We start from the raw sequence: 24,107 nt of genomic DNA on the forward strand, positions 1-24,107 counted from the left end.
TATAAAATAACTTGTCTAATAGACAACATCAATGAAAATTTTAGAGGTGTTAATGAAGTTTAGGATTACAATATCAGTCAATGTATAATTACGAACTGTAGAAAGCAGAAGATTTGATACAAGTTTAATTTTTTAGAAGATGTTTTGCAGCCATAGCAAATTTACTAGATGTATACTCAAATTTGGTTAGAGTTAAATTAGGCATGCATCTTGATTCTTGGTTAAAATTTTTCAGCTGCTTCCTCTTAAACTTGTATAAGTAATAATAATAAAAAAGCCAGTACAAGCTGAAGCCTGCAGCTTATATCCCATTATAAATTGCACTTCAGATTTTCTAAACTAATTGTTAAATTTAGAATTAGCAATTAGTGCTGCACAACATTTACCAACAGAATTAACTGTATCACTTGGTATCAAGATGACATTTCAAGCTCAATTACATTTTCATATGTCCCAGACTGGTAGCTTTGATGCATTCTAAGAAAATAAAATCTAGAAATGGGCCAACAGCAAATTGTTGTAAAAAGATTCACAATATGAAATGGCGTTTTCTGTTTCTGTTTTGGTCAAAAATGCAATCTTATTCGTTAAAAATGCAATGTTATCAGAACAGTCTGAAATTTTATCACAGATTGGTGGAAATAGAATGCAAATAGTTACTTTATAAGAGTTCCACCATTTGAGAATTGTATTTAGCAACTTCAGAGTTTCCAAGAGTCCTTATTAGCAAGTACATGAGCATTGCCAGGAGATGCTACCTGGTGTTACGTTTTAGTGTGATAGGGTATGAATCTAAGAACTTCAAAAGATGCTTGCAACAAACAGCCAAACCTACAGAGAAACTCACAGCTGGATTTCATGTTGTGTTTACTTAGCAGAGCCAACCCTTAGGAAGATTTTGCTCTGAAACTGTATAAAGACCAAAATTCAAAGCCACTTACTCCTGATAAACCATTCAGAAGCACAGAGTTGAACTAAATTCACTTGCTTTCAAGGCAGAAGGATGAAAGACCTTGAAGTTGCAATAAGATGAGCCGGTCATACTTCGATGCAATTATAGCTACTTGCTTAATAGATTCTCAGTGGAAAAGATCTCTCTACAGTTGCTGTTGAGATATAATCCCATTATTCATCATAGATGTGGCACCACTCTCACCTGTACCCCTTTAAGCTGACTTTTGGGACAAAGCAAAACATAGAGGGAAACATTTCATGTCTGGAAAAAGAGTAGAACTGTAGTTTAAACAAAGAATGAGTATAAAATTTCATTTGTCTCTGAATGAGAAGCTGGAGGCATTTGATATTATCACAGAATAGTCCAAGTTGGAAGGGACCTCTGGAGATCACCCAGTCCAACCTCCCTGCCAAGGCAGAGTCACCTGGAGCAGGTGACACAGGTGGGTTTGGAATGTCTCCACAGTGGGAGACTCCACAATCTCCCTGGACAGCCTGTTCCAGTACTCTGCCACCCTCAATGTGAAAAGTTCTTCCTCATGTTGAGGTGGAATTTATTGTGTTTTAGTTTATGGCCATTGCTCCTTGTCCTGTCTGGACACCACTGAAATGAGTCTGGCACCATCCTCTTGGCACCCGCCTTGGAGATATTTATGTGTATTGATGAGATCCCCTCTCATTGTTCTCTAAACAGGCCCAGCTCCCTCAGTGTCTCCTTATCAGAGAGATGCTCCAGACCCCTCATCATCTTTGTGGCCTCTGCTGGACCCTCTCCAGTAGCTCCTTGTCTTTCTTGTATTGAAAAGCCCAAAACTGTACACAGCGCTCCAGATGAGGCCTCACTAGGGCCCAGCAGAGGGACATGATCACCTGCCGTGACCTAATGGCCACATTCCTCCCCCTGTACCCCAGGATACCATTGGCCCTTCTGGCTGCAAGAGCACCCTGCTGGCTCGTGGTCAGCTTGTCATCCACTAAGACTTCCACATCCTTCTCTGCAGAACTGATCTCAAGTAGCTCAGTTCTCCACCTACACTGTTACTTGGTGTTATTCCTGCCCCTGTGCAGGCCACTGCACTTAGCCTTGTGGAACCTCATTAGGTTTCTCTATGCCCAATCCTCCAGCCTATCCAAGTCCTGAATGCTGAATGGCAGCAGAGCCTTCGGATACATCAGCCACTGCCCCCGATTCCATACCATCAGCAAACTTGATGAAGTTCTATCCTTTCATCCAGGTCATTGATAAACAAGTTGAATAAGAGTGGACCCAGTATTGATCCCTGAGGAATACCACAGCCTACAGGCCTCCAATTGAATTCTACTCTGCTGATCACAACACTCTGAGCTTTGCCATTCTGCCAGTTCTTGACCCACCTCATTGTCCATTCATCTAACCTACACTGACTGAGTTTACCTATAAGGATATTATGGGAGACAGTGTCAAAACCTTGCTGAAGTCAAGGTGGAAACACGCACTGCTCTCCCCTCATTGACCCGTCCTGCCATACCATCATACAACATACCAGATTGGTCAAGCATGATTCTGCCTTAGTGAATGCATGCTGACTACTCCTGATGACCTTCTTTTACATGCTTGGTGATGACCTCCAGAATGACCTGTTCCATAACCTTTTCAGAGATGGAGGTGAGGCTGACCGGCTGGGAGTTTCCAAGGTCTTCCTTCTCATCCTTTTTGAAGACAAGAGTAACATTTCCCCTCCCTCCAGTTGTTGGGCACCTCTCTTGTTCTGCATGATTTTTCAGTGATGGAGAGTGGCACAGCAACATCTACCAGCTCCCTCAACACCCAGTGGTGAATCCCATCAAGGCCCATGGATTTATGGGTGTTAAATCTGTCTAGAGAATCTCTAATCCAACCCTCTAAGACCAATGGGAAGTCTTTCTTTCTCCAACTTTCTTCTCTTACCTCTGAGGATGGAGATTACCGAGGGCCGACAAAATTTTCATTCTAAACTCTTTCAAGATAAAGGACAAATCTTGTCCTAGGACTTGTTTATGCTTCCTTTTCATCTTTTACCATCCTTCTCTCTCTCTTGGTTGTATCAGGATGGTCCCAATGCCTGTGCCTCTAAACCTGTCACTCTTCAATACCTCCACTTTCCTCAACTCCAGTTCCCTATTGAAAAAGAAATCTCTGCCTTCAAAGCTTTGATATTCTCTTCCAGATCCTTTGCTGATTTTAAAAATCTATTCTCTCAAAACGAAAAGAAGCTGTATGACCTCATGGATAACATCTTTTCACTTTCTCCTCATCTATTTGTTCTTTTACCTATGACCTAGGACTTTTCCAGGATATGAACTTGGAGCACATTTTCAAAAAGAAGGACGGGATGCAGCTTCCTAACATTCAATAACTTAAAAGTATCCAAATGTGGGCACTCCAAAGCATAATCAACCTGTTTGGGTTCTGAGACTCTGAAACACTGATAGTACTTCACGTATGACATGCTATTTTCATATTAAAGGTTTATTCAGGAGAAACACTCTCTACAGTGTGTTCAAAATTTATTTCCTTTTTTTATTTTTTGCCATTGTCTAACACAAGCTTTCTCTCCTGCATTAAAATAGCAAATGAATGACGCATACAATACAATAAAAACCTCATTTTCTGTTATTCTGAAATGTCTTCTGAAGCATTATTGAGTTACATCTGGTTCTATTCAACCCTTTTTAACTTGACAAGATGAAGAAGCTTGGCATAAAAACCTTTGGAAGGTTATGTGATCTAACTTCAGGTGTCTACAGCGTCAGTATCTAAACTGTAGCTAATTTTCTGTAGCCCGACTTTGTGGTTACAGGGAAAAAGAGACATCATTAGAATGCAGCGCATCTGTAGCAGTACATTACAGGAGATGAATCATGCCCTGCAAACAACTATGTATACTTATTTTTTTTTTCTTGAATGTAGAGAGAACTGAGGGTAATTGTCCCAAGAAGCCTACAATTAGTCTGACAAATCCCTCCAGAAAATGTTAAAAGAATGGTCTTACCTAAGAGGAATATGGTTTCAAAGAGGAAAAGAGAAGATCTGTCAGGTGTTGTATCTAGGCAGCACTCACAACTATTTAGGGAGCAAAATGCAAATGGGAAGTTGCAATTTTTGAAGGTCATCAGAGGTCTACTTTATGTGTTTTCCTGAAATTCGAAGTAGTTACCAAAATTAGTGGTTTAATCTCTTAGACTAGTTACACAGATAAAGAAGAGAAACAGGCTGTTTCAGAAAGGGATTTTGGCCCAGGACTTTGACATAAAACCCTTCTCTGTTGAATGTATGAGGGATATTTTGGCATAACTTGGCAATTGGTTCAAATTAGATGTCTTATCTGTGGACCCGAGTCCCACTTCTAAAGTGTGTGGTGCAAACACCCCATGGGTTTTGCCATGAGTAGAGGCTGTTATTACTAGGACTTTTCCATCCAGGAATCATATACATATTCATAGTCTTATTTTAGTCTCTTGGAGTATGAACCATGCTTTGCCAAAGTCAGGCTGTCTAGGAGAAGGTATTGAGTCTCTCCATGCTGCACAATGCTAGAGTTGCCCTCACATACTAGGCTAGTCATCATTATTATTATTATTGATCCTGTATATTTTTCATCCTATAAGGATGAAAACCAGAACTTCTGTGGAGGCCTTGCACACAAAGCACAATACTTCAGCTCTGCCACATAGTAGATATGATGGAGACAATGGAGAGAATTGCGAGCATTCTGCTATAAATGTAGGTGAAGCCAAATGAGGCTTGTTGTAAAGCTACTTGCATGCTCTTCTACGCAATATACATCAGGATTTTCAGCCTATCATCATGACAAATATTCCATTTGAATACTGAGATTTTGTCAGAATATTTGAAAGACTTCAAAACTGCAAGCAGCAAAGAGTCTAACACATCTGTAGGGAAGATGTGACGGTTAATTACACTCTGAGTATCTTATTTCTACCTCTGAATTTGTCAGGCTTCATCTTCCATTGCCTGGATCTTGTTATATATTTTTCTGCTAAATTAAAGAGTCAATGAATATCAGAAATTCTTCCCTCTGCAAGTATTAGACTCTGATCAAGTCGGTTAACTTCCCCTTATTAAGTTAAATAGCTTGAGATTCTCTCTCTTTAATTACTGTACAAGCTCAGACTTTGCACTAAGCACCTGTTACAGTAATTCAAATCAATGAAAACCCCTGCAAAAATATGAACCTGCATACTAAGAAAATAAAGTAGAATAAGGATAAAAGAAATCTTTCCTGATAGTCTTCTCTTTTCTGAAGAGATGAAAAAAGTATGTCGCACAATAGAAACCACAACAACGACAATAAATGACATGGGGAAGTTTACAGTATACACAAACTAAGCAAAGGAAAGTCAAAATTACAGGTAGACAACACAGAAAAAGCAATACAATTTTCTATTAATGAATATTTTCTTCCCACTTAGGACACAATTCTACACCAATGAGCAAAATTTCCTGAGAACTGTGTGTTTCTTAGAAATAAAATTACAACATACTGTCAATAGGATACTGGAAAAGGCAAAAATACAATGTTGACTGAAATCTTAATAAATCAGATTTTTTTCAATCTGGTATCTAATAAACACATTTTAATAAATCTGAGAATAATGGGATGATTTAACATTGATGATACAAGTTTGGTATGCCTTCAGTATCTTCTGATGGATAGATAGATGACGCTTAGGTTGACAAACTTAAAATTAGTGCCCTAACTCTAGTGAAATGGAACATGTCCCTGAGTTATTCAAACTAGAACAGATAAACAGATGGCAATATGTAGTTACTGTTGTCTTGGTACCATTAGTCATATTTTTCATAGCCTTGGTTTATAGAGTAGCAATGTATTTTCTGAAAATCTTAAAATCAGTCCAGATAATTTTTTTTATCCTCAGTTAAACCATGCTATGGGATGAATATTTGAAGTATGTTTTAAATTGAGTTTAATAAGTGTTTTTTTTCTCAATTTGTGCCCATTGTTGTTGGAATGAATCAAGAAGGAGAGTGCCAGGGTTACTAGGAGATACTGCAAATCAGAGAAAAACAGTTATATCTGAAGAGCACATCAGTACAGGGTGGAAACATCATCTGGAATCTCAGTTTTCCAATGGCTGCATCTAAAGTCAACAGAAAGTAGTGGGAATCTTTGGTAAGTCCTGCTTTGGAGGTTTGGCTTTTGGAAATGGCCAAACAAGCCTAAAAATCTACATTCATTTAACGTCTTATGTCTTACAAACCAGAATTTACAACATAGTGAGTTAGGACACAGCAAATGACTCGAAATCTCTGAAAATTCTGAGCCAGTTGAATTTTGGCATTCACGAGCAGCACAGCACTCCTTGACAGAGCTTTTCAGTGGCTTAATATATGTTTGGATCAATGGCAAAAACCACATTTGAACCTGGGCAGTGTGTTGGTATTATGGCAATGAGCCTCCAGGAGCACCTGGGCAGTGATTTGGCTCATGGAAAGGGACGTTTGGCACCGAGCAGCCTCACATGGTTGACCTTGTCTTGATGTGCACGTTACAAGCCATCATCAAACTTGACCGTAACTAAGTGCCAGGGCTCCCGACAAGCTGTTCTGAGGTTGTTCATTTCGAGTCCAAAATGAATGATTTTAGTGTGGTTCATTCCTACAGTATCACGTATTTTCAAGTCACTAACATGATTTGTAGGAAATTTAGAACTGTACACAGTTGATCACATGCACTGGACTTCCTCCACCGTGTCAAGCAGAGTGATTTGTCAAGAGGGAAGATGTTGGACAAGGTTTGAAAGGAAGTTGCTGGTGGTCAGAAGACAGACTTACAGAGTTTCATGGGTTCATTCTGTGTCAGTATTTGATTAAAGTCTTTCCTACATCAAACACTGATCAGTACAAATTTAACATCTGGATTTAATCATTAACAATATTTTCAAGACTACTTTTTTTTTCCCATCCCCAAGATTCTTTGGCATTGTCCCTGTCTGGGAAGAGCAGCAAGATTAACACGTAATGTGACACTTGGAACTGCTATTGGAAAATGATAGGAATCCAGATACTGCACCTAGAAGCTCTTTCTAGATGTTTTGTGACTGGAGAAAACACACAGATGTGTGATTTGCCTTCTGTAGAAAAACAAGAGTTTGTTTTGACAGAAGCTTTGAGAAGATTGGAGGAAATCTGAGACACAGTAGACTGGCTTAAAAAAAAAGGTCAGTATTCACCTCATTGCATCGTATTTAACAATGCAAGATAAACTGTCTTCAGTTTAAACTTTATGAAGCTGCTTCTTCATTTTAATTGTGATAGAATAGACTGATTCCAGGGGCTGATGTAATAGGATGGTGTTAATTCTTTTATTATATGAGTACATGACACTAGGCTTCTCAAATAGCACGATATGTGAATGCATGGGCAAATCAAACTCAAAAGATCACATTTGGCTTCAGACTTTTAATGTTGAAAGTATAGAAGTAATTCCATTAGGTGTGTTCCCATACCAACCAGGGGAGAAATATTCAGTAGAGACAGTTCATCTTATGTGGGTGCAGTAGTTTTTAAGATACCCGTGTATATGACAGGTGCATACCTGAAAGCAGAATCTTCACTCACATTGAACCCTAATCAAAAGTTTGCCATAAACCAGGTTGCAAAATTTGCCTTAGTGTTTTCTCAGTGTACACAGACATTATTATTTTTATTATAGTAATTATTATTACTGATAATGATGAGAATAATAATAATATTAATAATTCTCATGCACCCTGTTCAGTTGGGGAACAGATGTGTCTACCATGTGAAAATTATTTGTAGGCTGTTGTCAAACAAGTTTAGCCTTGATAAAGAGCTATGTTCAGTTTTTCTATTCAAAATACTCTCTGGACTGTCATTTTTCCATTGCAGTTGATATGCTAAGCTTAAAGGACAAAAATATTAGGTCTGTCCTTGCCACTAATTTGATTTTCAGGTTTAGGTCCATCCTACACATATATCTTATTCCTACCATCTGTCCATGACCCCAAGTGCACAAAAACCTTTAGTAATAAAAATTATTATTAATAACAGTAGGTAGAGAAGAGGTTAGCATTAAGGGATATTTTGGTCAGAAACTGTGTTGCATTGGTGCCCAGTTGCAGCCTAAAAGAGAATAAATTTCCTATATAATAAGCTATATTAACAACAAAAACAAATATATCAAGTAAACATTCATAGATCATGGCTGAACTATGATAATGTAGAGCTGAGAAAATATGGTCTAGTCTGCTTAAAAATCTGGCCATGCTGCTGTGCACTTGCAAGTATCTCAAGCAGGAAATGATGGAAAGCTCCACTGATCTCAAATAACTCAATTGTTTTTCCTTTTCTAATCAAATATCTTCATAGTGAGGGACCAGAAATGCATCATTCAGCGTGCAATGTAGTTGTGAAAGCATGAAATATGACACTTCACTCTTAATGCAATATTAAAGATTAAAAATGTTTATTACCTGTTATTCTTCTCTTAATTGTTTTGTGTAGAGAAAAATAGAAGTTGCTGCCTTAATGCATAAAAAAATCACAATGTGCATTCATAGAAGAGAGCAAAGTATTGGGGCTATGAAAATTATGTAAATGATGAATTCCAGTGAAAGAACTTTCAAACCCTTAGGGTCTTCAAACAGCATTAATTCAAGAAATTAGATACAAAATTTAACTTTTTCATGCTAATAATGATTTCATAAGGAAAAACTCGTTAGTAAAGGTGACAAATACAAAGTTCTATTGAACATTTAAATTCAGGAATCTTAGTATGCGCCCCTGGGATATATTTACACAGCCAATGACTCTGATGTTATTAAGTAATTTATTTGAGAAAGTCTCCATTCATGAGTTTACATAAGAACAATATCAGGTTTACAAAGGCTTGTGTTGTCAGTTTAGCAAATACCTAATTCACAATGACTTTTGCTTAAGATTTTCATTAGGTTGTTCAATATTGTTTGATCATTTAATGTCAGCTTCATGAGATCAAAATTTCCCCTATATGAAAAGAGGAAATTAAAAGGAGAAATAAATTAAAAAGAGCAAACTAAACTTAAATTTAAATCAACTTTGCCACAAAAGGGAGGAGAGCAGAGTCGGCACTTGAGATTATACTTTTTGCTTGGGTATAAACTACCCACATTTGGCAATTTAAGGTTTTACTGTAGTATATTTCTATGCCAGCAGTACCAAAAAAATGTATTGAAACATCTGGAATGTTGCATATGGTTCATTTGTTCAGGACTGATCTGTTATATGACAGTATTGATTTCTGGCAGCATTAGTTATGGGTTCATCAATTAGATAGGAAACAAAACCACCCTAAATCCCTTGATTTCTATGCCTATTCATGCTGTAATCTATGGTCTATGGCCAGTGTTTCAGGCAATGTGAAAAAATACCTAAAAATCACAATTTCTGCATCAAGGGCCAGAGTGGATATGGTAGAGAGAAGTAGCCCAAAATCTGAAAATAGAGATGGTCAAAATTGTCCACAGAATATTTATCTTCTTACAGAAAATGCTGGTTCATCAATACAGAAATATTTCCCAGCAAACAAGCTGATTTTACTCAACTTTCTAATGAAATACAGGCAAATCTTGAAATCTTCATTGTCTCCTGGCTGGATCATTGACCATCATTCCTCAGAGACCTCCCTGGTCCCCAAGCTCTGTCACAAGGCAGTGCTGGAGGAGCTTGATTCAATAAGTGAAATCACAGCTTGTTACTGTTACAACCTGCCTCCAGCACTTTTTTTCCTCATCAGGATGGTCCTTGCTCACTCATCACAAGGGTGATGATGAGCATTTTAGGTGTCTTTCTTCCCTTGCCTCTCCTACTCATTCAGGCTACAACAGCAACACATCAGGCTTTGTGCTTCCGTGGGAGAGATCCAGTCTGTGTTCCAAGGCTTGTCTCTATCCCTTCCAATATACTTCATTGCACATGTCCTAAGACAGCTGAATCTTAAAGGACAACTTGCCTTTGTGTTAAACTTTTTGCTCTGCAGCAGCAGGAAACCCTGGCCTACACCTAACCGTAGGCCAAAAAGAAAACAATATTGAAATAAAAGCCCATATTGCAGCAATTACTAAATTGTGTCACATTTGACTGGAGTATGAGCTGCCTGGAGGGTCTAATTCAGACATGAGAAGGCAAAAGTGAATTTCCTGGCAACATCTCCCACGAGAAATTAAAATAGGACTTGCAAATAAAACATGCAGAATTATGCAGTGATTATCTTGACCGTAACCTATCTTTCCACTACTCTAGATGACTATTTAATCTTTAACTTATGTTCTTTACTGAATATATATATAATGAGAGTATATAGGAAGGGGCAGGCAAGGTGAGGTTTGGTCATATTTACTAACATGTGAGTCACTCAGATGTAACTGCATTTGTATGTTCTCTGGCATAGTGGTTCTCTGATGCTTTAAGGACTTCTGAAATGCAGAAGGACTCTAACCCATATAAAAATAAGCTCCATTAGTAGGTAGGACAGTCACAGGATAGGAACTGTAAAAGAAATCACGAGGCTGGAAAGGTAATGATATTGGAAAGGACTTTCTTGCAAGGTAGGACTTGTCAAGAGGAAATTAAAGGCCCTTATTGGAAAACTAAGAAATAAAGAGATGAGAAATGATACAAAATTAGGCAAGGATTCGTAAGTAAAGTAAGATGTTGAAACTCTGAAGTTGTTTTATTGGATCAGTATTAAGATGCAATCTGTCTGAGTAAAGGAGAGAAGGCAGCTAGGGATGACTTCTAGATACAGACATGAGAGACAAAGAGGGATTTGGCAGCATAATCTTGGAAAGAAAGTGAATAAGGGGAAGTGTCTGGAAGTAAGTAAAAAAAATTAGTATATGTAGTGCTTAGAAATAGGTTACCATTCACCAAGAAAAATTACCATCCATGTGATTAGTGCTGAAAAACAAAAATGGAAAGCAGGAAACAGAAATGAAATGGGTTACTATTTTTGTAATAAGAACCATCCACATATTCAGGAGGATTGATTTTATTTCTCCAGGAATATGATTGAAGTTTTTATTTTTAAACATTAGGTAAAACTGAAGTTTGCATCACAAACTGAAGTGGAGGAACTGGTTTCATACAGGTTATCAGAGCAAAGGAGAACAGTCTATTCTGCATAATGACACAACATGTGGGTACCTACAGGGATTGCAGAAAGAGGTAAAAACTCATGATTCCCTTCCCTTCTTCAAGACTAAAGGTTGATTGTTTATGTGCTGGAGGGATGCCTTTAAAAGTCAGCGTACATTTAAAATGAAGTATTTTTAATGACTCTTAAATTTGAGTTAGATACAGTGATGTGGGGGAAGATGCTTCCTTGTATTTATGAGTGATCTCATCCTTATGCTGTTCCAACTGGACTGTAAAGAGCTGCTCCTCAGACTCCAGGTGGTAGGATGGGTTTAAATGGAGGACATCGAGACACAATGCCGGACACATCCCTGTCCACAACAACTCTTCTACAGAGGTCCCGCATTGTAAGGATGAAAAAGGTGCTGAGAGGACTAAATCCTCCCTCTGAAACTGCTGAAAGGTTTTCACAGTTTTGTTTTTCCGTATGACACTGAAATATTCACTGATCATAAGACAAAGAGGGAGAAGCACAATCCCTGCTAATGAAATAGAGCCACAGGAAGTGGAATATGGAGCAATTTGCCATTAAACATTGAATTCAGTCCATAGGTATCCTGGACCACAGTATCCTTAACCGTTCATGGTGCCTAAGTCTGCTTCTGATGTCCTGCATTAATCCCTTGGTGTCATTTTTACCAAAATCATATGGGAAAGTTTACCACTCGGATCCTCATGTTCCCAGAGAAAATCAAGGATTTACACACACTTCATAGTTGTAGGTTGCTGCAGAAATTCATCCTGACTCCCCATAACTTTGTCCAGCTCCTTTTTAAACCACTGTGTACCATCCTCTTGCTTCAGCAACCTCCTAGTTGAAGGTAGTTGATGAAGAAATAGTATTATAACTGAATCTTTCACAGCAGTAAATGTCACTGTTTGATACAAAAGGCAATCTTAGAATATAGAGTTAGAGAATTATGTCAAACTCTGATTTCTTAATAGTTGCACACAGTGTTTCTCTACTGTTAGACAGCAGTCTTGAAAATTGCCTAGGAAGTATTATAGTTAAGGAAAGATAAAGAAAATGCATTTCTAGTTCCTAAAGGTAAGAAAAACAGGTCTTATGTAAAATTTCTCTACCTTCGGATAAAACAAAACCCATCAGAAACACAAACAAGAATACACAACTGTATGTTACCTTTCCTAAATAAATTGCCAATTGCTTAACTGCTGATTAAAAACCAGAACAGGCACAGTCAGGATCATAAATCCATAACTTGAAATTTCATTTTTATTATACTGTACACACTTTTTAAAGTCCTAAAACTGACATTGTTTACTGTTGACCTCTGGAGTTTGACAAAGTTTGGCCTTGAAAGATTGTTTCCATTGGAGGGGGCAAGTCATTATATGGTTCAGGGATATTTTTAATGCTAACTTGATTCTTTGTTTAGAACTATGGGCATATATGCTCATTTCCAGGACATAAAAGGGCAAGACAAAAAAGGATATTTTTTTCTCAGAAATCTCCCATTCCAGATTTTTACCCACAAAAATCTTCCTTCAAAAAAAGAAACAATATACAAAAACTATATACAGCAAACAGGTAATATAGGAAAAAAACATCCCTCAGACCACCTGATTCTGATACAATTTTTCAAACAGCCCAATAAAAAGTGCTACTTTAGTGTAAGACCTGAAACCGAATCAAGCCCAGCAAGTAATGACCCCTCAGTCTGTAATTCAGTCACTTGGAAACTCAAAGTGTAAGAAATCATGTTTATCCGTTGAACAAAGTTACCAAACATTTTCCAGCAAAATTAACCCAGAATGTTTTCAGGCCACTTTCCCTCATTGGATAAGTCAGTTGATTGATTGATTGGTTGATCTGTCTTTATGTACACACACACACACACACACACACACACACACACATATATATATATACACCCTCCTACTCGGGGTGTTGGGGTTTCCAAAGTACAGCAGCAAGTGTTTACAGAAACGTGCTGCTCGGTGGTTAGAGCACATTATTTAAGGAAATTAGCTATGATTTATAGCACCAAATAAATAAGACAAAGCTTGTTTAACATACCTCAGCATTAAGTATCTGCTGCATTAATTGTCTCTGAAGTCTGTTCCATTTGTTATCTAACAAGGTATGCTCCATTATTATTTTTATTCAGCTCATTGCTTGATTCTATCTGTCCTTTCAAAATTAGCTTGTCTAATGAGAAACCACTTTGGCTGGTAGTTCATTTCACATAAAAAGGTGGAATTCTTGTTTACTGAGAAAGTAATTGGATTATAATTTTGAAAAGAAAGAAATATGAATTATAATAAATTATTTCTCAAAAAATACATGGGAGCAGGAAAACTAGCAAACCCAAGACAAATTAAAAGCTCTAATGAATGAAAAAGCTATAAATAGAATATGAAACTGGAAAGAATAATTTATCATTGTAACTTACCTACTCGTTGTTATTCTGTTGAAAAGAGTTGAATACCTAAGGAAAGAAGAAAAGATTTATGTATTTACCAAATGATGGTCAAGTAAATATTTATATTAGCTGTCACTTTTCTTCGAGCTTGTCAGCTCTTATAAACCTAATTAAACCTTTCTTATAGAAAGAATAAGTATAATTTAACCACAGTTGTGAGACCACAATTCCATTTCAGTTATTGATTAAATTCTGTTGATGAAGTTTTCATGATCATAGGTAGACTATACTAAAGTTGTATGCATCTGTGTGTATTTAAATGAAGGGGAGAGAATGCAGAAATTATATTCAAAGCTGGGTAGAATACTGGGGATGTTTCTACAGTTGATCTATCCCATATATTTTACTGCTTCTCAACATTTCAATTCACACCAAATTTTATGGCTTTTTTCTTTTTTGTTTTACCACTTAAAAAGATTTTATTGCTAATCCTGTTTTTTTAAAAATTCTTTTTTAGCTGAAACAGGTAGATCGAGCATTAAACATATGATAAATTAATGAAATTAACTATGAAAATTGTCTAAAAGAAAATAAAACACATAGAAAAGAATGTGCAAAATTATTGTAAATAAGATTACAGAAGTCAGAAACAAGATCTGATAAGTAAATTATAATCTTCTATTATAGATTTATTATATTATATTACAGAGAGTAGAAAATAGAGCAATTGTTACGAAATTCTGAAATACTAGGGAAAACCTGACACTTACCTGTTCAGTTGACTAACACCTTGAGTTTTTCTATCTGTAGACCTAACAAAGGAAAATACAAAATTAAATTTAATACCCTAAATTATGTGAGTGAAATTGTTATACATTGAAATACATTGATTTAGCCTGATTTTATTTATCTGAAAATCATCCAGGTTTTCCTAGTTGTTGAATTGCATTTATGATACCAGTTCAGGCTTTGATCTTAAATTACACGTTTGGGGCCTGAAGTAAAAACAATTTGGGATTAAAAGGATCCAGTTCTTATCTACATACCAAACAGGTTGTTTATAGTTCAGCTTGTTCAGTGAGAATACTCGAATTTAACGCAGGGAGATTGATAAAGGTAAGCACTGAACACTGTGTTGGTTTAGAAAAAAGATGAAAGCAAAATTCACCTGACTCAGTAAAGATAGGAGTTAAATGCCAGATTATCCACATAAGTGTGTCAGTAGGAGGAATTTAATGTGTGACAGATGCTAGAATGGGCATGAAGATGGTCAGGACAAAAATCATTAGGAGTTCCATAAAGCACATTGCTAAAGCATATGTAGAGTGTCACATTAAATCCTCTCCCACTTAAAAAGGTCTATTTGCATCCTCAAAGTCGGTCTTACACCTGAGAAAGATGAAAACATTAGGCAGTTTCTTAATACTCACTCAAGGTGTCTGCTCTACATTTAGAAAGCAGAAGTTTATCACGCTACTGATACCATGAAAGTCAAAGGTGTTATAAAATGATTGGACTGAGTTTTATTTCTTTTGGTGCCTGTTTTGTATGTAGCTGTGGAGGATGATTGCTACAACCCAGGTCCTAGGTAGGCCTGGCCCATCCAAGCTGCATGGAAAGGAAATTATTGATGTTCTGAGAGATAGGTACTGTTACTATCCCTGTGGTGAGTGAGTTGTGTTTCATTGCAGAAAATGATGTTAATAGAATCGTGGAGTCACAGATTGGTTTGGGTTGGAAGATGTCATTAAAGTTCATCTGGCTCAACTTCTCTGCAATAAGCAGGGACATCTTCAACTAGATCAGGTTGCTCAGAGCCCCATCCAGCCTGGCCTTCAGTGTTTCCAGGGATGGGGTATTATCCCACTTGAAAAATGAAGTTTTGATTAAACCTGAGTCAATGGCTACTTAGTAGGATTGTTCATGTAGGGATTGAAGAGCATTTGGATATGAGTGACACAGAAAATCACTTTGTCCAGTCAGCCAAAAATATTTAAAGCAGAGTATTTCCTTTTGTTAATCAAAATACAGAATAGTGTTGCATCTGTTCTCCAGCTTCAGATCATATGACAAAGAAGTTTGACAGTGTTGTAGAGTTTCTCAGGCTGCCTCAGTCATATGCCTTGTGTTTCTGATTCAGGACACTTGGGAAAGTGTAATCCTACTTGAATATTCAGTCCATAAAAATCTTTAGCTATACATTGGTGATAGGAAAACCCCAAAATGCAGACAAGGTAAACCATGACAAGTGCAACAAATGTTTGAAATTTTGCTGTTTACGTTAGTGAGATCCAACCTGAGCATGCTAAAAGCAACAGTGGAACTACCCAGGGTTTTATTACTGAATAGGTAATATTAACCTAAAAATTATTGTCATATGTTTCTTAGATTGGTGGTTTTGTTTATTTTTGTGTCTGGATAGGCATTGTTGTGGTTTGAAAGACTCACAAAAAAGAAAAGTCAAATATGTCCTTTTTAAAGTTGTCAAGCAGTTTCTTCCCTTCAATTTTAGTAGTTTGATTATGACTGTGCAACAGTTTAACACTGTCAAGGGAGCTCTTTACCAGTGTTTCCTCTTCTATCCCTGCTGCTCAAGTTCCATTCACGTTTGGTACAGAGACCACACAAGTACAATCACCTGCCCATCACAGTAGGTATTTAGACAAAATATATGCTAGGAATGAAGGCAATTCCTACTCAATCCACGTAAGAAACTCACAAGTGAGATGGGAAACTACTTCTGGTGTAGTGCCTATGAGTTTTTTCCTCCTTTATTAATTAAGCAAGCCGTGAATCAAATGTCCTTTTTCCTCCCCCACTGGCTCTTCACTTGATGTGTATCCATTTCTTATCTTTCCTATTTGCTTCCTCCCTGTCTGCTGTGCCTTATAACCTCATGTAAAGTCCATCCCCTTCATTGGCTGCCCACACAGAACCAGGCTCTCAAATGGTCTCTTCAATACCAATGTAATGAAGATTAAACTGAGCTAAATACCCCCCAAACAACTGTGAACTGATTACTTTGGTGCAGTCCAGCTTTTTGACCAGTTCACATCAGAAACTGGGTGAGAGCATAATTTATATCTTTAAAAAATTTAAATTAGATAATTTTTTTAAACCTGGATAATATGAGGCTCTGAGGATTCCTTGAACAGTAGCTCTACTACAAATTGACCTGTCTGCCTACTACATTCAAAAAATTGATTTCCTTTTCCTGAATGGAGACTTTTCTTTGAAAAGAAGGAATTCAATTTGTGACACACACTGTGAGCGTTCTGCATGTGATTCTGAGGTTTTAGAATTTTTTAGATCAATAACAAAATCATTCTAACTTGGCTTAACTTTGTAGAGCATATGTACTTGTAATTCTCAATGAATATGAGATAAGGGAGTGCTACAGGTCCACTGAGTCATCTGCCTTCTGGTTTGTCTGTTTTGGGCTTCCCAGTCTGTCTGATCAGAAAATCCCTGGGTTTGAATCAACCTCCATAGTTCAGATGGATAGGGTCAGACTTTTGCTCAGAACTGCCAGAGGCCACCAGTCTATGAAGAAAAAGCATCATGTTATTATAAAGTAGATACACTTCAATAACAAATCAGGAGGTTTAAACCTATAAAGCTTGGGGCTATAACCTGTGTCCCTATAGCCTCTTCTTCACCAGTGACTTCTGTAATATTCCTATTGCCACATCTCTTTCCTCAACAGTCTATTCTTGCTGTGGGTAAGCTTTAAGAGATTCTTCAGTAGCACTAAAAGCTACATGCAGTTCAAGGATATAACTGGGTAGCTAGTCTGGGCTGCAGGTATTCCAATATAACCCTTTTGTGCTGGCACCTTATTCATTGGTGCCTGAAATACCTTTCCTTTCATATCAAAGTTCCTTCACTCAAGAAGTTGGCAGGCCATGACTTGGACAGGTGCACTCTTCAAAGTGTTAAGAACTGGCCCAGAGAGTGGTGGTGAATGGAATTAAATCTAGTTGTTGGTCAGTCACTAGTGGGGTTCCCCAAGGCTCAGTGTTGGGGCCAGTCCTGTTTAACATCTTTATTGATGAACTAGATGTGGGGATTGATGTACCCTCAGTAAGATTGTGGATGAAAGCTGGGCAAAAGTGTTGATCTGCTGGAGGGTAGGAAAGTTCTGCAGAAGGATCTGGACAGGCTGGATTGATGGACTGAGGTCAATCAGATGAGATTCAGTAACGTGAAGTGCTGGATTCTGCACTGGGGTCACAACAACCCCAAGAATCACTACAGGCTGGGGTTGGAATGGCTGAAAAGCTGCCTGGCAGAAAAGGAACTGGGGGTGCTCATTAACAGCAGCTGAACATGAGCCAGTAGTGTGTCCAGATGACCAAGAAGGTCATGGTATTCCGGCTTGTACCAGCAACAGTGTGGCCAGAAGGATTAGGGAAGTGATTGTCCCTCTGTACCTGGCACTGGTGAGGACGTAGCTCAAATGCTGGGTTCAGTTTTGGGCCCCTCACAACAAGACACATGTTGAGGTGCTGGAGCATGTCCAGAGAAGGACAATGGAAGTAGGGAAGGCTCTGGAGCACAAGTCCTCTGAGGAGTGGCTGAGGGAGTTGGAGGTGTTTAACCTGGAGAAAAGGAGGCTCAGGGGTGACCTGATTGCTCTCTGTAACTCCCTGAAAGGAGGTTGCGACAAAGTGGGGATTGGTCTCTTCTCCCAGCTAACAAGGGAAAGGACAAGAGGAAATGGCATCAAGCTGCACCAGGGGAGGTTCAGGTTGGACATCAGGAAGAATTTCTTCACTGAAAGGGTGGTTGAGCATTGGACAGACAGCCCAGGGAAGCAGTGGAGTCATCATCCCTGGAAGTATTCAAGAAATGACTGAACATGGCACTTAGTGCTAGGGTTTAATGGACATGTTGTTGTTTGGTTAAGGGTTGGACTTGATGATGTTGGAGGTCTTTTCCAACCTTAATGATTCTATGATTCTAAGATGCATTGTAACATCAGCATAGCGGTCATTACCCCAGCTGAGATATTCTGGTTACTTTTGGCTATAAGAGTTCACTGTTTGCAAATCTTTGGTTCAATTCAGTCACTAAATTACATAATTCACAGAACTGCAGAGAAAAAGGGTGGAAAGGACGTCTGGAAGTCCTTTAGTCCAGTGCTCACATGTCACTCACTGTACATGAATGATCTTTGATAACTTGTGCTGAATTTGACGCTAAAGTGCATTTGTCACCTCTTGTAAATGCAAATTAAAACACTTTGAAGTCCCCTGATGGTGATTTAAGACTATTTGCCTTGCTTTACAAGACTGGAGTATGCAGAAGGTCAGATAACTTGGGTCAGTTGGCAAGAATTGTGTCAGCTGTGTACAGTTGCCCAGGTACAGGCAGTCATGTGAGTGTGTCCACAGCCAGCACCCAGGGAGTTTGAGGATGAGTTCTCAGGCTACACACAAGCAATTTCATAGTGCTAATAATTCATAGCTGTTAAAGGTTAAATGCTGAAAATTGTTGTGATACAGTCCTTTATACTTTACTTAACTAATTGAATTTGTTTAATTAACAATTTAAACACCTGGAGGGATCTATTGTACTGTTTGGCATTGTGCTTAAACTAGGAGCAGCCTATACATCCTCCAGTGCATATTAAGTGGGATTTTTTGGGGCACAATTGCTGTTAAAAATTGTATAGGGTACTTTTTCTTTTGAGACTTCCATTTTCTAGACTAACCCTTCAGTAAATTTTTTATCCTTACACAGAACTGACAATTAATGAAATCCAGAAAAGATTAAAGTATTTCTATTATTGATTTAAAACTGTGCTTCTCTGTGCATAACGTAAATTGTCACCCAGATACAAAAATGAGAGACAGAAATGTGCAAGCCTATTTCACATTCGAAGCATACACACCACAGTCACAAAACCAGATTGTTTTGCCCATAACTGGAAGGCTGAAGAGAAAAATCTCATTAAGATCGGTATGTGGAAGGAGGTTTACAAGCCATGCATATCCATGAACAGGTTAGTTTAAATGCCTGGGAAATAGATGGCTTTTCAAATATGTGACTGACAGTCATGGGTTCAGAAATACAAACTAAGATGAACTCAAAACTTGATACTCAGAAAAAGATCTGTCTGGGAAATGGTGTTATGGAGAAACGAATCTCCACCCTAGGAAGACTACTTCTTAAAAACAGTTCTGATCTTCCCATGATTCGGCAGCATGCGTTTATCCCTGGCATTCCGGTGGATTTGGGTCTAATGCATGTGTTCTTACATGGCAACTCTGAAAATCTGATTTGCATGAAGTAATGCTTGCCCAAGGTATTTAAAAGATTTGTCAATGGGAGGAATATTACTGCTGAAGGAATATTCAAAAGGCTTAGGCTTTCATGCAGTGTATTCCGTAAAATCAGACTTACATGCTCATAAAAGTAAAGCACATCTTTCCAGTGGTTATTTGCAACACCAGCTAGTTGGTACCATTTTCTAATTTTGTTTGGTTATAATGGTCTGCTACATACATTTTTTTTTGGCCCTCTTGCTTTCTAAACCTTCTCAATGCCATCTAACTGTGCACGTGCAGAGGAGAGGAGGGAAATAATAGAAATTACCCTTGATGTAAAGACAAAAAACCCAGGACCAGTTTCTTATGGTTTTGGTTTTATATTTTGGGCTGGTATCTCATGGGTTGTTATTGGATAATAACCATCTGAAAAATGAAGAATTCCCCTATTAAATGAATCTCTAAGAAGTTAATTGTTGTCTGTATTCTATGATAAGACCACATTAGCCTTTTCTGCATACTGAAAACAGCATAAATGTATGAATTCATTTATATGTTTATTAATTCAAAGTTAGAGCACTAATACAAAAGTCAACACAGGCTATTACTATGAAGATATTAAGCAACCAAAATGTTCTAGTTTTATACTGAATCAATTGCTAATGCACAGCACATAGGTGAAATACAGAAGAACAAAAGAGGCAAAATCATTGCAAATTAGGCCTATTTTTCATTAATTTTGTCACATATGAACTCGGGTAGGTTTGAACCTTGCAGTCATTGTAGTGCATTCAAAAAATAATAATGCAAAAATTTCCATTACTTCAATAGAGTCCCTCTTGTATTAGTAAGCCAACTCTCCAGTGGCCAAAATAATATGTGTAAATGCCCATGAATTTTAACCCAAAATGTGGTAGCCTGGTATGATTAAAAGCTTTAGATTCTCAGAGAGCAACATGATTAAAAGAGGACTGTGGTCTTGAGTGGCACCTCACTGATTTCATTTGCCAGTATTGTTATTTTCCAAGGTAATATTTGATTTACAAGAAAAATGCTTTTAAGTCCCACAGTAAGTCCTACAATGTATCCACAAGTATAAAATCATCAAATTGCCTTCATTTGTCAAATGCTAAAGCCCTACCTGAGACTATTCAGTGGCAAAGTAGGAATCTAATGATGTCAGCGGGAAGGAGGGAGGTTAGATTTATAGAGGTTTTAGAGGCTGTACCTCTGGTCTCTCCTCTTTTGTCCCTCTCCTGACTCCCTTTAATTCAGCACTTTGACCACAGTAATGCAGTTAAGCTTCAGTTTATGACACAGATGTCTCATAAGTCCAGTCACCATGATTTTATTGAAAGCTCTCTAACGTTAGTAATTTGAATTGATTTTAAATTCCAAATTATTAGTGAAGACGAAATGTTGAACTTTAATGTTAACACCCGACTTTCCTCTTATGCTACACTTTCCCTCCCAGACTGTCATGGTTTTTCCCTTGCTCACACTATAATTGCCTCCATTTTGGGTTTTTTTTCAGCATATCTAAGGTTCAAACACAGAGAATGAAGGCATATTTTAGCCAGAAATAATAAAGAATGCAACCTAGATTTGAAATAAATTAGAAGTGAATGTGAAAAACATTATGAGTAGGTGATGACCCAAAATTTCTACTTATCTAATATAAATCCAAACTGTCAAATACTACCAGTGAAAAAATTTTAGGTGGTCATACACAGATTGTGATCATCAGCTATTCTAATGTATGTCAAACTTCCATTCAAGTCAATGTTGTCCAACAGCTATGGATTGCTGGGTGCAAAGATGTGATTGTCCCACATAAGCCAAGTGCTGTTTTTAACAGTGAACTTCATTTTGTAAGGAACCTAGCTCAAGTACAATGAAGTTTTTGTCTCCCATTTGTTTCAAGAATCTGGATCAGATCCTTAAATCAAAGCCAAATGTGAATAAAAGCAGTAAATTCTTTGGTAATAAATCCTCAGTAATCTGCATTACTCAAAGATGGGACCTGCTGTAACATCTTCATAACATTCTTTTTCCTTCCTTCTCCTCAAGTGCAACATATTGCAGTAATCAATTAACATGATGGAATATTCCTGTGCTGAGACCTTCTTGTAACTCCCATATGGTCAGAATTTAATCTTAATAGCTCCGATTTTTTTTTCTTTTTTTTAAGAAGCTGAACTCCTCCTGTGCATTAGTGATCATGGAAAAATAAGCTTTCAGAGTAGTTTAGTGGTTTTCAATCTGTTGATATTGAAACAGAATATTTTGGGGAGGTCTGGTGTTCGAAGAGGACTGACCATCATTTACCTGCATGTAAAACACCAAACTGGACAAGCAGAAATGGAGATGCCCAGTTCCATCACTTGTATTTGAAAACATGGGTCTTATTGTACCTCTTTAGAGCAAACATATAAGCAAAGCTGTTGACTTCTTCACCTTGTTTCAATAATTTTTCCCTGCCCATCTCATGACACCCTTTATTTGCCTCTGTAACTCAAAAGACTGATTCCAGTGTAACAAAGTAGGAAATTCTGGCTTATAACCCGAGTAGTATCAAATGGATCTTGATTCACACAAACAAAGGACAGTAGCTGATCGTGTGTCTCTTTTTGATTTTAAGGTTCTCTAGAGGGGTTTAGAAGTGGTGCAAAAAGTCATAACTGGAAGCCTGTTTAAGTCTACTCATGATGATTATAAAGTTGAAGAAACCAAGAAATTCCCAGAGGTCCAGAACTCTGCAACCAGTAACACCAAAGCTCCCTGTCCAAGCTCCAAGAAAATTCTCCATTGCCATTACTTCCTCTGGAAGAGTTGCAGGAACTGAAATTTATGTACTTATTACACAATAGTCTTGTAATAAAGTTTATTACAAACAAAGTCAAAGCCTCTCTCTTTTTTTTTTTTTTTTTTTTTTTTTTAAGCATAATGTCAAACTGACCTTCCACATTCTTTAGTTTTTTCCTGTATTGGACAGGAAAATATAATACAATCCATACTGTTCTTTCTCAATAGACATGGGGAGGTGGAGAAATTACTTGGTCCATGTATGTTCCAGCAGAGGGTGGCAGTGCAGTACCACACTCCCACAGTAAAGGAAAAATTGTTCAGTGATATTTGTACCTTCTGTCTTCAAGGGAAGAATACATCCTGCAGATGAATACGTTTTGGGCTTGAGATGGGAATTGGACTGGGAAAATAATCCCCAAATCACTTCAGTGACCTTGCTCAATCCACTCAATCTCCATCTCTCTTTCATCTGAAATATTTTTCTTCCGTAATTACCATCAGCTGATGACTACAAACCATTATAATGCTCCAGAGGATAATCGTCTATGAGAATGAATACTAGGATATCTGAAAATGGGAATCTCTCCTGATTAACTAATAATACCAGAACCATTAACTTCGTCACTAACAGCAGAACAGTCACCAACTGTGTGAGGCAGGATAAACTCTAGAAGATGAAAAGAGACACGCTGTGGCAGGACGCATTTTCATGGCACTATGAACATGCTAAAAGTCTCCTTCCTTTCCTCAGTCCAGTTTTGCTACTTTGATAGCAGAATGTTCTTCAAAATTTGAATTACCTTGTTGTCCCTTCAGCAGAATGTGCATTTCTCTGATACCTTCTTAGATTTTCCTTTTTCTTAGTCTCGTTTTTATTTTCTTCCTTCCTTTTTTTTTTTAAAATAGAAAGCAGCAAAAGAGGCAGGCTGCATTTTTTTTTCCCTTTGGAAATCTTTTGTAATCTTTTGGTTGATGGAAAAAGTAGCAACTCACAGAGCATACTTCAAATTACTCCAGTAAAAATAGTTTAACACATTGTCAAACTTCAGACCTTTGTGATTCGAGGCTATATGTTTTTTGGATGTGAAGAAATATTCCAGTATAACAAGAAAGCAATGTATAATAGGAAGGAATACTCCCTTATTATGCAAATAATGAAAAATTATTTGTATACAGAACATGATTTCTTTAATGTGCTTTTATTTCCCCTCAAGAATTCAAACCAAAAGATTATGCAGGTCAAGAAGAACTTGAAGAACAAAAACCATTCATGATCAAGCTCTCAATATAGACTTACATTAGTAAAAACATTTGAATAACATTTTTATAATAGTGGTCTAAGTAGCTTATGTTAACTTCTCTAGCAACCAAAGCCAAGCATAATTTTTAGGCATTCTTTCAGATGACATTCATTATTTAAATATGTAAAATATGGAAGCAGTGTTCTGGAACTTCTTTCTATTAAGAGGAAAGAAGCTTGAAATGATGCCA

General features: G+C 37.5%; 1 protein-coding gene across 1 annotated transcript in view; it reads right to left on the reverse strand.

Moving 5' to 3' along the window:
• CELF2 (CUGBP Elav-like family member 2) overlaps positions 1 to 24,107 on the reverse strand; it is a 554,249-nt gene that overhangs the window by 439,970 nt on the left and 90,172 nt on the right. Inside the window, exons 2-3 of the mRNA XM_027639964.1 lie at positions 14,307 to 14,348; positions 13,567 to 13,602 (exon numbers count right to left, since the gene is read on the reverse strand). The gene's annotated coding sequence lies outside the window, so the exon portion shown is untranslated. The remainder of the gene's footprint in view (positions 1 to 13,566; positions 13,603 to 14,306; positions 14,349 to 24,107) is intronic.

The sequence above is a fragment of the Corapipo altera genome, unplaced genomic scaffold, assembly GCF_003945725.1.
Source record: "Corapipo altera isolate COAL_440 unplaced genomic scaffold, ASM394572v1 1b, whole genome shotgun sequence".
Taxonomy (NCBI): Eukaryota; Metazoa; Chordata; class Aves; order Passeriformes; family Pipridae; genus Corapipo; species Corapipo altera.